General features: G+C 41.2%; 1 protein-coding gene across 4 annotated transcripts in view; it reads right to left on the reverse strand.

Annotated features, from left to right (window-relative positions):
- LOC145945047 (G2/mitotic-specific cyclin-B3-like) overlaps positions 1-13,121 on the reverse strand; it is a 92,917-nt gene that overhangs the window by 17,382 nt on the left and 62,414 nt on the right. The window lies entirely within an intron of this gene.

A 13,121-nucleotide genomic window follows, 5' to 3' on the forward strand; every position in this document is an offset into this window, starting at 1 on the left:
TCCACGGTGAACGTGGAACCGAAAAGAACCCGAAGGAGAGCTTGTACTTGTAGGGTTAAGCCACGAAATGGCGAAAGAAAGACAGGGTGGGATGCGGAAGAAATGGGGGAAGAAAGGGGGAGGACGATGACGACGTAGACGACGACGGTAGCTCTCTGCTTAGCATAAAAATGGCCAATTACCTGGCTAACAAGCGACGGTCGAGCGACATGAAGAGAGGAGCCGTTGGACCGACGAAGCCGGCTAACTCTGTTAGCGCCTCCCCCGCTCGCGCCCGAAGAAGATTAGTTAGCGTAAATGCCGCCGGTTGACGCATTTTTATTCCTGATTACCGTTTCTCGCCACGCTAATCCCATTTGTGCTGGCAACATTCGGTAAACTCGACTTCGCGCCGGCAACAAATTGCCATCCTCGGGAAAAAGGAGATGGAAGGAAGGAAGGAAGGAGGCAGGGAACCGGGCTGTAGAGGGATGGAAAGGTAAGGTAAGGTATAGACGTAAGAATATAAAGGAAATAGGCTGCTATTTAGGCCAGGGGTGTGAGAGAGATCCGCGAGGCGAAGAGCGAAATATCGACCATCGGATGTGAATGATAAATCCAGATCGCGGTTTTCTTCGAACATCCCTTGTTCCGGCTTGATTAACAATAGATAACAGATGAATAGAAGTATGATCGAAAGATTTGAAATTTTAGATAAAAAAAAAGATCGCGAGAGGTTTCAATCATTTTGAAAATTTTATATAAACTAAGGAGACTATACAGCTGTTTTTTTAACATAGATATTCAAAAGTGTGATTAGCAGAATTATAGAAATATTTTACAAGCTGGTTTGATTTTGAACGAGGATTTTTCTTCTCATCAACCTATATACGCAATTTCGTTCGAGAAAAGACGAATTCTTCAAGAAATAATCGAGCGAGCGAGTTTTTCCGCGTCTTTTTTTTTACGCGAAGAAACGCAACGCAAAGTTTCGCGCGAAAAAAGGAACGCGACAGCTTCTTCTTCGAGAATTCTGTGTAGCGATTGCCTCCGCAGTGTTATAACGACAGGAACGACAACTTATTCGCTTGCAAAATTACGAAAACTTGACGAGAAACTTCGTCACGATTCTACGATATAATCTTACGATCCAAGTACGTTTTGATATTAAAGATCTGTCGCAAGTTTCGATAAATCTGATTGTTCACGATTCAAAATAGAAACAAAATCTATATAGAGATAATGGTATTTATGATTTCCTCTTTCGGTGTTGACAAGTATTACACGTCAACATAGAGTCATCCTAGTTCAAGAGACATATTAAATCATTTAATTGTCTAAAGCCGTGATCAAACTAGAGATTGAGATTGGGATTAGATTAAAATTTCATTAATCAGAGCAAAGTTTACAAACTTGAGATTTGGTTTCTTTATTCTGATTGGTTATATTTCAATCTAGTCTGATTACGGCTTAAGAAATTATCGAGGAGAAAAAACATTTCCTTAAAAAGTTAAAGTTGGAATATCAAAAGATAAAAAAAAAATAGTTTAAAGCTTTGTTTTTACCTCCGAAAATAAACAAAAAATATTTGAAAATTACTTTGCTCCATAAATACTAAAACACCAGGCGCCCTCTTAAAATCGGGGCGATTCTCAAATATTTCTTCCAGTGGTTAAACTGATAAAGGAGAAAATCTATCGCGCTTTTCGACGCGGAAGAGGACGAAGGGGGTCGAAGAGCAGAGGAGGAAAAAAAAAAGAATGCCGCGGGGGGAGAGGAGGAGGAGGAGGAGCGCGTTGTGAATGCGGGGGGAGGGTTTTCGATCTCGTGCCATTCTATCATTGACAATTTCGCGCAAATGGGATGATGGCGGGCGATTGACGCCGGTGATCGTCGAGGCGTGCGTCGCGCGCTCACATTGGCGTTAAATAAGAGTAAGCCACCCGCGCCCGGTCCACGGCGACGCGGCATAATTGCCTGTGAAATCACCAGATGGATTTTGCCTCCTTGTTCTGCTCTCTCCGCCCCCGCCGGGCTCTTCGTCGGCGCAACAAACTTCGTAATTGTGGACGAGATTGTCGGCCTAAACGGATTGTTTCGGCGCGACTAAGGTAGCGACTATCATTCGGCCGCCGAACTGACTGATGATCGGCATCCTGATCGACAATATCTGACTGAATTTCATCCCTCGTTGTATTAAATATTCGTAACAATGAAAATTCTTAAATAAAAAAGCCCTTCGCTATTTATTCGGTAAACTCGACAAGTAAAATTGATCATCTTCGGACGATAACTTTCTCTGTTCTCTTCATTGTATCCAGAGAAAATAATGTATCAATTACGCTCTCTCGCGTGATTACATTCTCGAAGATACGTCTCAACGTATCGAACTCGTTAGCGGATGGTGAGACGTCGTTCGCAAACACGCGGAATTCCCACGATAAATTGCACCCGGAGTGTTCCATCTCTCGAAAGTATTATCGCGCGTCCCCCCCACAATCGAATCGAATGGAAAGAAAGCAGAATCGTCCGTACGATAATTCGATTATCAGAGATGCTAGATAAACACGCTCTAGCTTTTCCTTTTCCGGGATAAGGTAGTCTCTCTCTTCAAACTACGTATCTTCGGGCATTCGAAGCACACCTGCCTAAGAAGGCCCTTTTTTCCTATTTCCTTACGCAACAGCGTTCTTATTGATACCTATATTATACTTACAAAATATGTATTTTTTCTCTTATCTTTATCTATTATTATCATTTTACCCTCTGACTCTTACTCAATTTTAATATCACAAGTTATACATGCTTTTACCAATTATTTATCTTCGATTGTTATTTCATTCCCATTAAATGCTTCGAAATAGTCTAGCTTGCTGAATCAGAGATTCTTCTAAGCAATTGCGTCACAAACAGTTTACGTCACTTAGGGCAACCCTCGGCGACCTACGGCGCGATGATGACTCGCCGAAGCGGTTCTCTCTTTGAGAACCTTGCGAGAAGAGGCGAGGCGAGGCGCCCCGCGCCGACGGCGACGACTTTATCCCCCACAGCAAGCCGACGTCGTTGGTGCGATATTTACAGGGCGTCGAGGCGTGGGTAACGCAGTTTGCCGCAATTTCTTGTTTCCATTAGGTTGGCCGGCCTGCGGGGTAAATTCCAGCCTGCCCCTCTCTCTCCCGGGTGAAGAGGGTGCGCGCAACTTTGACGTTCTCTCTCTCTCTCTCTCTCTCTCTCTCTCTCTCTCCCGTCCTTGCGCGTGGCATTGGGGTACCCTAGAGGTGAAGACCCCAGGGGGAGAGAGACGACCCGGTCGTGTAACTCCGGGAAACGGTGTGCACATACAACCGCGGCTCTTCCTCCCACTGTGCCAGATCAAATGACGCGCGCCAGCGCCCACAATAACGGCCTCTTCACGCTTCAAGCCCTATCCCATTCCGGCCGAGGCCCGGGACCTCTGTCTACCGATCACGATAGTTTGGTGAAAGCCGCGTCTCTGAGGGTGCGAATTCAATATCGAAGCTTGGACACGTCAAAAGTCCCCGAGCTCTGAATTGGAGAACGCGGATTTATAAACTGAAAGCTCAAGGTAGAATTTTAAACATCGAGCTGAACTCTTTCGCCAAATTATTTTCACCCTTTCGTTTTAGTTAATTTGTATTTTTATGCATAGACTGTTTTAAAAATAAAATGAAGAAATTGATATGATGCAAATATAATACGTTAATAAAAACTTGAAATTTAATCACATCAAATTAATAGAATTAAGTCTAAAGAGTGTGTATAATATAATAAAGTTGATTAACATTTTAAAGCCATATGAAGCATATATAAAAAATAAAAATAAATATTGTGTTAATAATTAAGATAATTATGTATTACATTTTTAAATTATATAAATTATTTTCTCTTTAAACTTACTAATTAAATATCTTTTTAGACATATATTAATAGAATTTAATTCAAAATCTAAAACTAGGTAAAAAAAAACCCTTAAGCAAGTCTAACGAAAATTTAGAAAAGTTTAAAGTTCTAAATTTTGAAATGATCGACCGTAAATCCTATCGAGTTTTAAATATTTAAATTTTTAGAAAGCAAGCAAACTCGAAATTTCTCGCTTCCAGGGCAGAGGAACGAGACGAGACAGGAACGCGATACGAAACGATAGAATTATTAGTTCGAAAAAGGATGTACACGCGCACGCGGGGTTTCCACCCCGGTATCCGGATTAAGCGCGTCCCTTTTTTCCCGCACCGGGAAATGATTTGCCTGGCCGGTCTAAGAGGACACGCGGGCCCGACGATGTGATTCGGATCCGCGAGTGCTATTCGGATGCAGACGTGCGGATAAGCCCCTCAAAGGTCCTCCTGTGTCCCCTTCTTCAAAGGTATATCAACTTCTCTCCCCGGTTATACTTCGCGTACACCGCCGCTATCCATATCGGAGAACACTCCTTCCATCTTCCCGCTCCATCTCTCTACTCTATTTGTATTCAAACCACTTCGGACACGTCCCCGTGCATTTTGCACGTCCCGATTGCGCGACTCTCTCTCCGCACGCGCTGATAAGCGTCCCTTTTATATTCCCGCGCTGGGAATGGAAGAAATAATTGCATAACGCGCGGCCAATTGTCAATGTGTGCTCCAAAATGATCGGACACCAGCGTGTCCTGCTATAAAACAGCGGTTGGTTCTCAATTTCCTCAGCTTTCCCTTGCGAATAAGAATGAAATGACAAACTTAATTAGTTGGAATAAGTAGATGAGAAGTTAGAAATATAATAGAATTAATTCTCTCTAAGATTCCTGGTCTTTAAACCAAGTTAAAGAACGAAATTAATTAATATGTGTAATACTTTCGTAAGAAGGTAAGACCGCGAAACACGCAAAACTTGAGGAATTTAATAAACGAAGAACTCGGAAGACTCTATGAGATATCGCGTGCATTATTAATCATAACATGTACACACACATATTCGCGCTCGCAAATCGCTTTACTTTAACTTTTCGAACTATCTGACATAGTTGGAGAGCCGTTAATTGCGTGCAATCTTGGATAAGATGAATTTATGAAAGACTTGGACAATTAAAAGTCAAGTTAATTTAATGGGCAATCTCAGATAACCGAAATTAAAAATCTTAAAAATAGATTAAAAAAACGAACAATATAAAAGATATCAAATACATAAATTGCAAAAACACTTTGATACGGTATTTATTCGATTTTCAATAAGAAATAAGCCAACACGACCTTCCTTCAGGAACGAATTTGAACGAGATCCGCGAGGAGAGATTCGAGTCGCGCTGGAGAACACGCTCCTTTTTCGCGTAGGGATGCGAGATCGCTAATACGAATCACGGCGAGCATAATTTCTGTTTTTAAATCTCGCTCGCTCTCGCACTCAGTAATTGAATCCTTCGTCGAGATTACTTCAGGCTTCGTCTGGCGTTTAGGCGAGGCGGCGCTCAGGAGCGTCTCTTCTTCAGCCCGCGGGTTATTTAAGATGGATTATTATTCTGCTGGTCTGCGGGGGCGGGTATCAGCGAAAATGAAAATGCTCTCGTTTGCAGGCAGATTAATTGCCGCGAATCAGCTTAGTTGACGACGACGGCGCTGAGAGGCTTGACTCTCTCGGCCGGTCCATAATAAAGCGTCATAAACGCTTGAAAACAGTGCAACTAATCGCTATATTGTGTCCAACTTGTTTTAAACATAGATGAGAACATGTGATGCATTTTATATTGAAAAATTGCAGTCATGTGTTTTTATTTATATTTTCAATAAGTTAGATATTGAATTGAGAGAGAGTGAGAGACCATTATTTATTATATAAATTAAAGCTCATGTTATGCTTCTAAAAATGATATAAGGAAATAAAAAGAGAAGAGTAGTATCTTTACAACTAGGAAGATTGCGAGTAAAGGCATTAAATAGATAGGTCCCCCTTGAATTTTCTTTTCGAGCGGATCGATGACACAAAATCGACGAAATACGAAATCCGTCGCGACGACAATGGCGTTCGCAGAACGGTGTTACATCGTTGACGAATCGCACGTTCACGCACGCGTTTATAACATTCTGAAAGCTCGACGAGGCGTCGATGGTGATGGTGGTGGTGATGGTGGAGAGGATGGTAGTGGAGAGGGTGTAAGGTTTTGTCGAGCTTCGCCTCGCGACAAATCCTCCCTTTGTCGCGCTCGAAAATGGCGAGAGCAGAGAAAAAGTGAAGGGAGAAAGAGAGGAAAAGGGAGGAGGAAGAAGTGCATTATATTTACCTTGTGGATGCATATCCGGTGGTGCATGGATTCCTAAACCTGTATCGGGGTTCGCTGTTACGTGAAAAATAATTTACACGCGCGCGGATATCAATGCGCCCCCTTTCCCTTCCTACATATATGTATATACACATCATATATAATACACAAATAATGCATATTTCGTGCTACGCATTGCAGAAGAGAGTCGTCGGACACGTGCGACGAAAGGGTGTGGCTTGCGAAACAACACGCATCTTGAGACGTGTAATTTTCGTGAATTCTCGAGTTGTCCTCGCGAATTATTTTAATATTCATGCAAAATTTGTAAAGAACAGTGCGGTCTAATTTTCACAGGCGGCAAAGAAATTGGTCATCCGATCCCAAGGCGACGCGATAAGCCCTGAAGAGTGGCGAGAATCGGCGAAAGGAAATAAAATCAATTTTCCGGTTCGGCCAGGCCACAGATTTGATGCGAATAGACCGTCAGTGCGCTAGAGAGAAGGAAGGCGAAGAGGATGAAGAATGAAAAGCCAAAAAGTGCGCAAAAGGAATGATGGAAAAGAAATCGAAACCGATGGATCGGAATAAGCAAAAAAAAGTATGACAGTAGAAAAAATAGAAGAAAAAAAAAAATAATGAAAATAATACTTATATATAAGATAACTCGAAAAAACAAAATTGGAGATAAAAAATAAGAGAAATAAATGAAGGAGGAATCAATATGAGAGGAAAAGAGCGAATACAAAGGGTGAAAAATGTATAGAGAGCGGTGTGAAAAAGAATGGAAGAGAAGACTAAAAAAACAAATAAAAAAGAGAAAATGGAAAATATATCCAAGCCGAGAAACATTACGAAAGAAAGGAGCAGGTATGGTTGTATCGTTTGACAGTACGGAAGCGCGAGAAGGCAGAAAATCGTGATAAACGTCTACGTATGTGTGTGTATACGAGCGAAAAGGGGGTGTATGTTATGGCACTTTGGAAATATCAATTTGAAACAGCCACGACTATAGGTATGCGTCATGCTTTCCACCGGCTATTACGGCCGGCTTTCCATTTTTATTTGTATTTACCGGGGGCGTCCGTCCCTCCTCTCGTCGCATTCCGATGATGTTCCCGGGTCACCTCGCGGTACCCGGTGATAGAAAAGGGGTGTCGCGACGCTGCGCTCTCTTCATATTTTACGACATTTTGTTTCCAATCCGCAGCCGGGGGCATCACGTGGCATCTCGGACCTTATTCGACTTTTATGGCGTTAAATCGTGACGAAGTGTCTCGCGAATGGACCAACCTCCCTTTACCCTAATTCTCTTCTCTCTCTTTTCTTTTTCCTCCGATCCTGACTTGCGAGGATTCGCCTCGAAGGTCAAAAGTGAGAATTCCATCACAGCTGAGATACTCATGATTATTTGGTATTTTATATACTGTTTATTCTTTTGAAAAAGAGATCTTTATCAAGCTTAATATCTATTTTTTATATATCTAGTTTCTATATATATTATTTCATTTTTATATCATTCTTTAAATAGTTTCAGTTGGCTCAAAAGATTTCTTTATCCTAATGTAAATATCTGTTCGAATCTGTGTTTCTCGTAGAAAGCCGCGTAAAAAAAAAGATATGAAAAAAATATTTCTACGCAAAATGTGTGACGATTCTCCCTTGACGGTCTCCCCCGTGAGATGACTTATCCGCGAATTCGATCTCTCGTCCCCTCTCGAAAGAGATCGAGAGCCGCCGTTGCCGGTCGCCGCCCGGTTGACCGGAAGTCCGACGCTTCTCAGGTCGGCGAAAAGAAGCTCCTCAGGTTTTTCAATCTCCCATAATGTCTAGAGCATGGTCTCTCTATCGGCGCCTTGCAAACCGCGGACGCGATAAGATAGCGCCCGAAACCCGGGCTGAATTTACGCTCGGCATAAGTTCGCCTTATATATGAGCGTCCACGGGAAATGCGACGATCGTATCGTGCGATCCATCCGTGAAATGTTGCCCCGGCCAGTATTTTACTGGTCTCGCTCGCCTTTCGAGATGTAAGCAATACCCGGGGAACGACTCGGCTCGGGTCTGTCAGGCTAGGAAGACAAATGCCCGGTTGTGTCCGTACATTTGTATTGTTACTCCCGAAAGGCGTAGACTCGCGTTTTAAGACGATGGACTGGCTACTTTCGTTACGCGGGATGTCTTAATATTGTCTCTATTTTACGTTCTGCAAATCGATTAAATAATTACGTTGTAAGATCATCGAGGTTTTCGAAGAGTTTAAAGTCTGGAGTCTTTAGAATTTTGATTTTTAATTTAAATTCGATTTCTAAGTTAAATTCAATATTTTTTAAATTAACTAATAGAACAACACAGCGCGCGCGCCATTCCTCGATTTTATATAAAAAAGAATGATATTTTTATATAAAGTTTGTTTAAATTTGATTAATATTTTCGACAGAAATCAGCTGATTAAAGCTGATTAATTTGCTAATTAGATATTAAAATAATAATATGTTTTAAATAATATGTTACAATTCTTTAAACTCGATTAAAATTTTTGACAGTAATCAGCTGATTTCTGTCAAAAAATATTAATCGCAGATAAGGCATTATAATATATTATTTACAATATATTACTATTTTAATATTTTTAACATATTATAGTCCCTTTTTAAAAAAGGCATATGTTAAGTCGATTCTCGCAAGTATTATTGCCTCTTTTACACGATGTTAATTAGCTGCTTCGATTTGCGTTGTGCGTTATATTCATAGCATCGAGAGACTGTCATCGCAAGGGTTAGCAATTTGAGTTCAAAATAAAATAAAATAAAATAATAATATGTTTTCATACTTTAAATTTGATTAATATTTTTGACAATTATCAGCTGATTTCTGTCAAAAAATATTAATCGCGGACAAAGTATATATTACTTTATCCGCGATTAATATTTTTTGACAGAAATCAGCTGATAGCTGTCAAAAATATTAATTAAGTTTAAAGTATTATAACATATCATTTAAAACATAATATTATTTTATTTAATTTTATTTTGGACAAACTGTCAAACTGTTAACCCTCTCGATGACAGCTCGATGCTACGAATATAACGCACAACGCGAATCTTGACAGCCAATTAGCATCGCGGAAAAGCGACAACAATAAACTTCGATATATGCGAGAGTATCGACTTACATTTTAGAGAAAAGAATAATTAAAAAATTATTCACTAGCTAAACTCGTTATGTTGTTCAATTGTCTTTTATATTTTCTAGAGAAGTGTGAAAGAGGAATTATCGGCGAAAAGATCGCGTCAATTCCAAACCTACAGAATATTCTCAGAAAAAAAAGACTGACACTCAGTTCCACCCTAAGAAAAGTGCGAAAAATAATAACTGTATACGTATCGCGTCCCTAATAAAAATATCGCGCGTGGGGAAAGGGCAACGCGGTGAAAGTCGCGTTTCGGATGTCGCTCCCGACGCGAACCCCGAAAATCCCGAGAATTGTCTGCGGCGCGGCCTGAAACAACAATAACCCCATTCAGGCCAGTGGCATTTGACAGTGGGGTCGGAAACAATGAAACAATCAGTCCTCGCGGCCCCTCTCGCCGCTAAGGGAAGGAAGAGGGGATGAAGAGCAGGGTGAGGAGGGTAGGTGAGACAGGCGGGCGCGAAGGCCGGAAGTCAACAGCGCCGGACAATAGCAGGCAGCGTTTGACTACCGTTCCTAATTAACCAAGTTCACTAACTTTGGGCAGACTTGACGTTCCCCTACGTAATGCATAATTACGTGTCGCTCACGGCCGTTCCTGCGACGGGACGGTAACATAAGCCGCGTATAGAGAATAATCTATCAATCAAAAGACATTACATAAGTAAAATTCGGATAAATGTAAAATATTTGATCTAACAATATCATGGTCTTTGATCGTTGAAATATCTAATGTCAAAAATTTTTAAGTCTCAAATTTTTGGACTATCTCTGAATTTTCTTTGCCAAATTTTTGGCTATCTCTTGTCGTATCTTGACAAAAAGAAAAAAAAGTGTTAATTGCAAATTTGTCAGGAAATGTTTCGGCGTATCTCGCGACGCAATGCGAAAAGTATACGAGGTGCGATAAAGCCGGTGTTTGTTGCAAGACGATAAAAGGAGACGTCAGCCACGCGGCATCGCTATTATTAACCTTTAGTGCGCCCTATCTCTCGTTCTCCATCCCTTCTCTTTCTCTCTCTTTCTCTGTCATCACGCTTTTTATTATTCACATAATCGGATCTGGAGCGGCGATAGCGCCGGTGATTTCGGGTTTGTCTAGGGTAACGCAGTTGTCGGTCGGCACAATGCCGCGCCTGAATGCCTCATTGTCTACTAGGACCGACGCCCACTCAAAACTTCCACTCGCGCCCACCACCGCCCGTCATTTTCCGCAATCAAACGATCGCGTCCTCCTCTCACCGTCGCGCATAAAAGCGCGGCTGCGATATCACCGAGCAAGCGCGCGCGCGCGCAATTAAAACGTTCTCCGTTCTTTCTCCTCGGCGAGACAGAGACAGAGAGAGAGAGAGAGAGAGAGAGAGAGAGAGAGAGAGAGAGAGAGAGAGAGAGAGAGAGAGAGAGAGGAGAGAGATGTGAGAATTCAAGAGATACCGCGTTTCGTGCTAATTTTACTAAATTATATATCTATGTGTATGTGTGTTGTATGTCAGATCTGATTTTCGCACAAAAATTTTAGATACTCGAATATTATCATCTAAATCTGCATTGTAAAGATTAGTGCGCTTCGCTAAATGAAAGTGGGTGTAAAATTTGATTAAATTTTGAACCAAGAATTTTTTTAAATTTTATAAAGAGTAGGAAACAACGCAACATTGTTAGTTATATCGGCTACATCCCCTTTCTTCGCGTCGAATGAACTATACTTTGGAATCTCTCTCTCGCATTCCCACCCTCTCTTTCGGGGAGTGATTACATTTCACTCGAATTCGCTTTACGTCTCTCCTTACGGGAGCCGTCCGGAGGCTGCGGAGCTACGCGCAACGAGGACATTCTTCGACGACAATACCCGCCACAATCGAGCACGGCATACTTCCGCGCATACTAATGGAGAGAGGCACCTAGACTTCTCTCTGGTCAGAGGGTAGTCGCTGCTGCTCCCCTGTCGCTCGTCCTCTTTCCACGTCTTTGTGTACGTCACCCGTAAAACTTACCAGCTCCCCCCTCTGACCCCTTCGCCCCCTCGTCGTCGTCTTCGTGCAACCCAACAGAAGTTACTCCGAATGACACTCCACGATTCTGGACAGAATAGAATGGATTCTGAATAGAATCGAATGGATTTTAGACAGAGAGATGGATTCGAGAAATTTGTCCTGCGGTGTATATTTTAACTTTTGATAAAAAAATTTTAAAAAAAGAGAGCTACACTTGCATTGCTCACGCGTATATGATAGTTTTCGTTATATTTTTTTAAGAATCTCTAGGAATTTATCAATTTCTTCGCGAGATCGATCGCGAGCAACGGCAAAATTCCACTGATTGTCAAGGGGGTAGGAGGGAACGTGCCCCGCCACGGTTGGAAACCGTTCTCCCGGCCGCCATTCTCGCCGTTATCTCGCCGCGGAGAAAGCATGATTGCCTTTATGGGGGAAGAAAGGGTCCTTTGCGGTGGCGATAATGTCTCCGCGGCGGCGACGGAGGCGTCGCTATCAGAAATAAAACACGACGAGCCGAGGGTTCCGCGGAGAGAGAAGCGAGGGGGGAAAAGGGGAGAGAGAAGGGGAAGTACGGAGAGGAAACTTTACCTTGCCCTCGAGATTTTCCTCGCCCTCGCCCGATTAATTTCGCGGCTTTTCCTCGCAACTTCGAGGTTAGCGCGAGAAACACGCTCGTATTTGCTCGCATGGGATATTAACTTTGCGATAACTCGAAAAGTTTATTAGACTTTATAATATTTGATTTAGTTTGATAACGAAGTATGCAAAAAAATGACTCAATTACACAACCCTACAAAAAAAATACTACATATATTAATAAATAATTCTCTTGAGAGATACGAGGAAATGGGGGGACGGGGGGCACACGCAATATTTTTCAATTCGGACCAAGATTTATTTACAAACGTTGCGGCATATGTTACAGCAATAATTAACAATAGTATCGTAATCGTCGAGGCGATGATTAATGTAACGCACATTCGTGTCACATTAATCTGAATTAATCGAAGCGTCGCTATGTGTTTGTCAAATTTGAAAAAGACGGAAAATGAGAAGAAGAAAGAGAAACGGAAGATATGTTTCTACATGTTTTTTTTTATAGATATGGTTTACGTTTACTTGCATTCTTACTCCCGTTTTTTTAAGGTTACACGCTAATGCGAAACTCGTGTGCTCGCTACGGTCGTTGGAGATACTTAGCAGGAAATTTCTATTATACAGGAAGGTTGAAGGTGTAATCGACGAATTTCTCTCGACGAACAAGCGATAATATATTACAACTCACCCTTAACAGTCAACAATATAATCGTCATACTAATGTAACAAAACGAGATCGTGCGTGTCTAATATTCCAATGTGCGATAATTTCTATGTAAATTAAATTATCGAAATAGGTATGGAAAGGATTAATAATAGCCAGGGACAAATATTAGGCGAAATAAAATTGTTTTTAAATTCCTCTCTTAATTATTCTTCTCTCTATAATTATATTCCTCTTTACATTATACAATTATACAAAATAATTAGAGAAAAATTTTCTGGCTCTTATTAATTCTTTTTATACCTGATTTTATATATCAGAGTTTCTCAATTTACTATCGAAATATTAAATGAATCAAATTATCAACAAATAAATTGTAAAACAAGTAAACAACATTTTAAACAATGCTCTGCAAAAGAGTTGAAGAAATCAAACCCAATT

The sequence above is a fragment of the Prenolepis imparis genome, unplaced genomic scaffold, assembly GCF_030444845.1.
Source record: "Prenolepis imparis isolate NDT839.2.m4 unplaced genomic scaffold, iyPreImpa1.0 SCAF_14, whole genome shotgun sequence".
NCBI classification, from domain to species: Eukaryota; Metazoa; Arthropoda; class Insecta; order Hymenoptera; family Formicidae; genus Prenolepis; species Prenolepis imparis.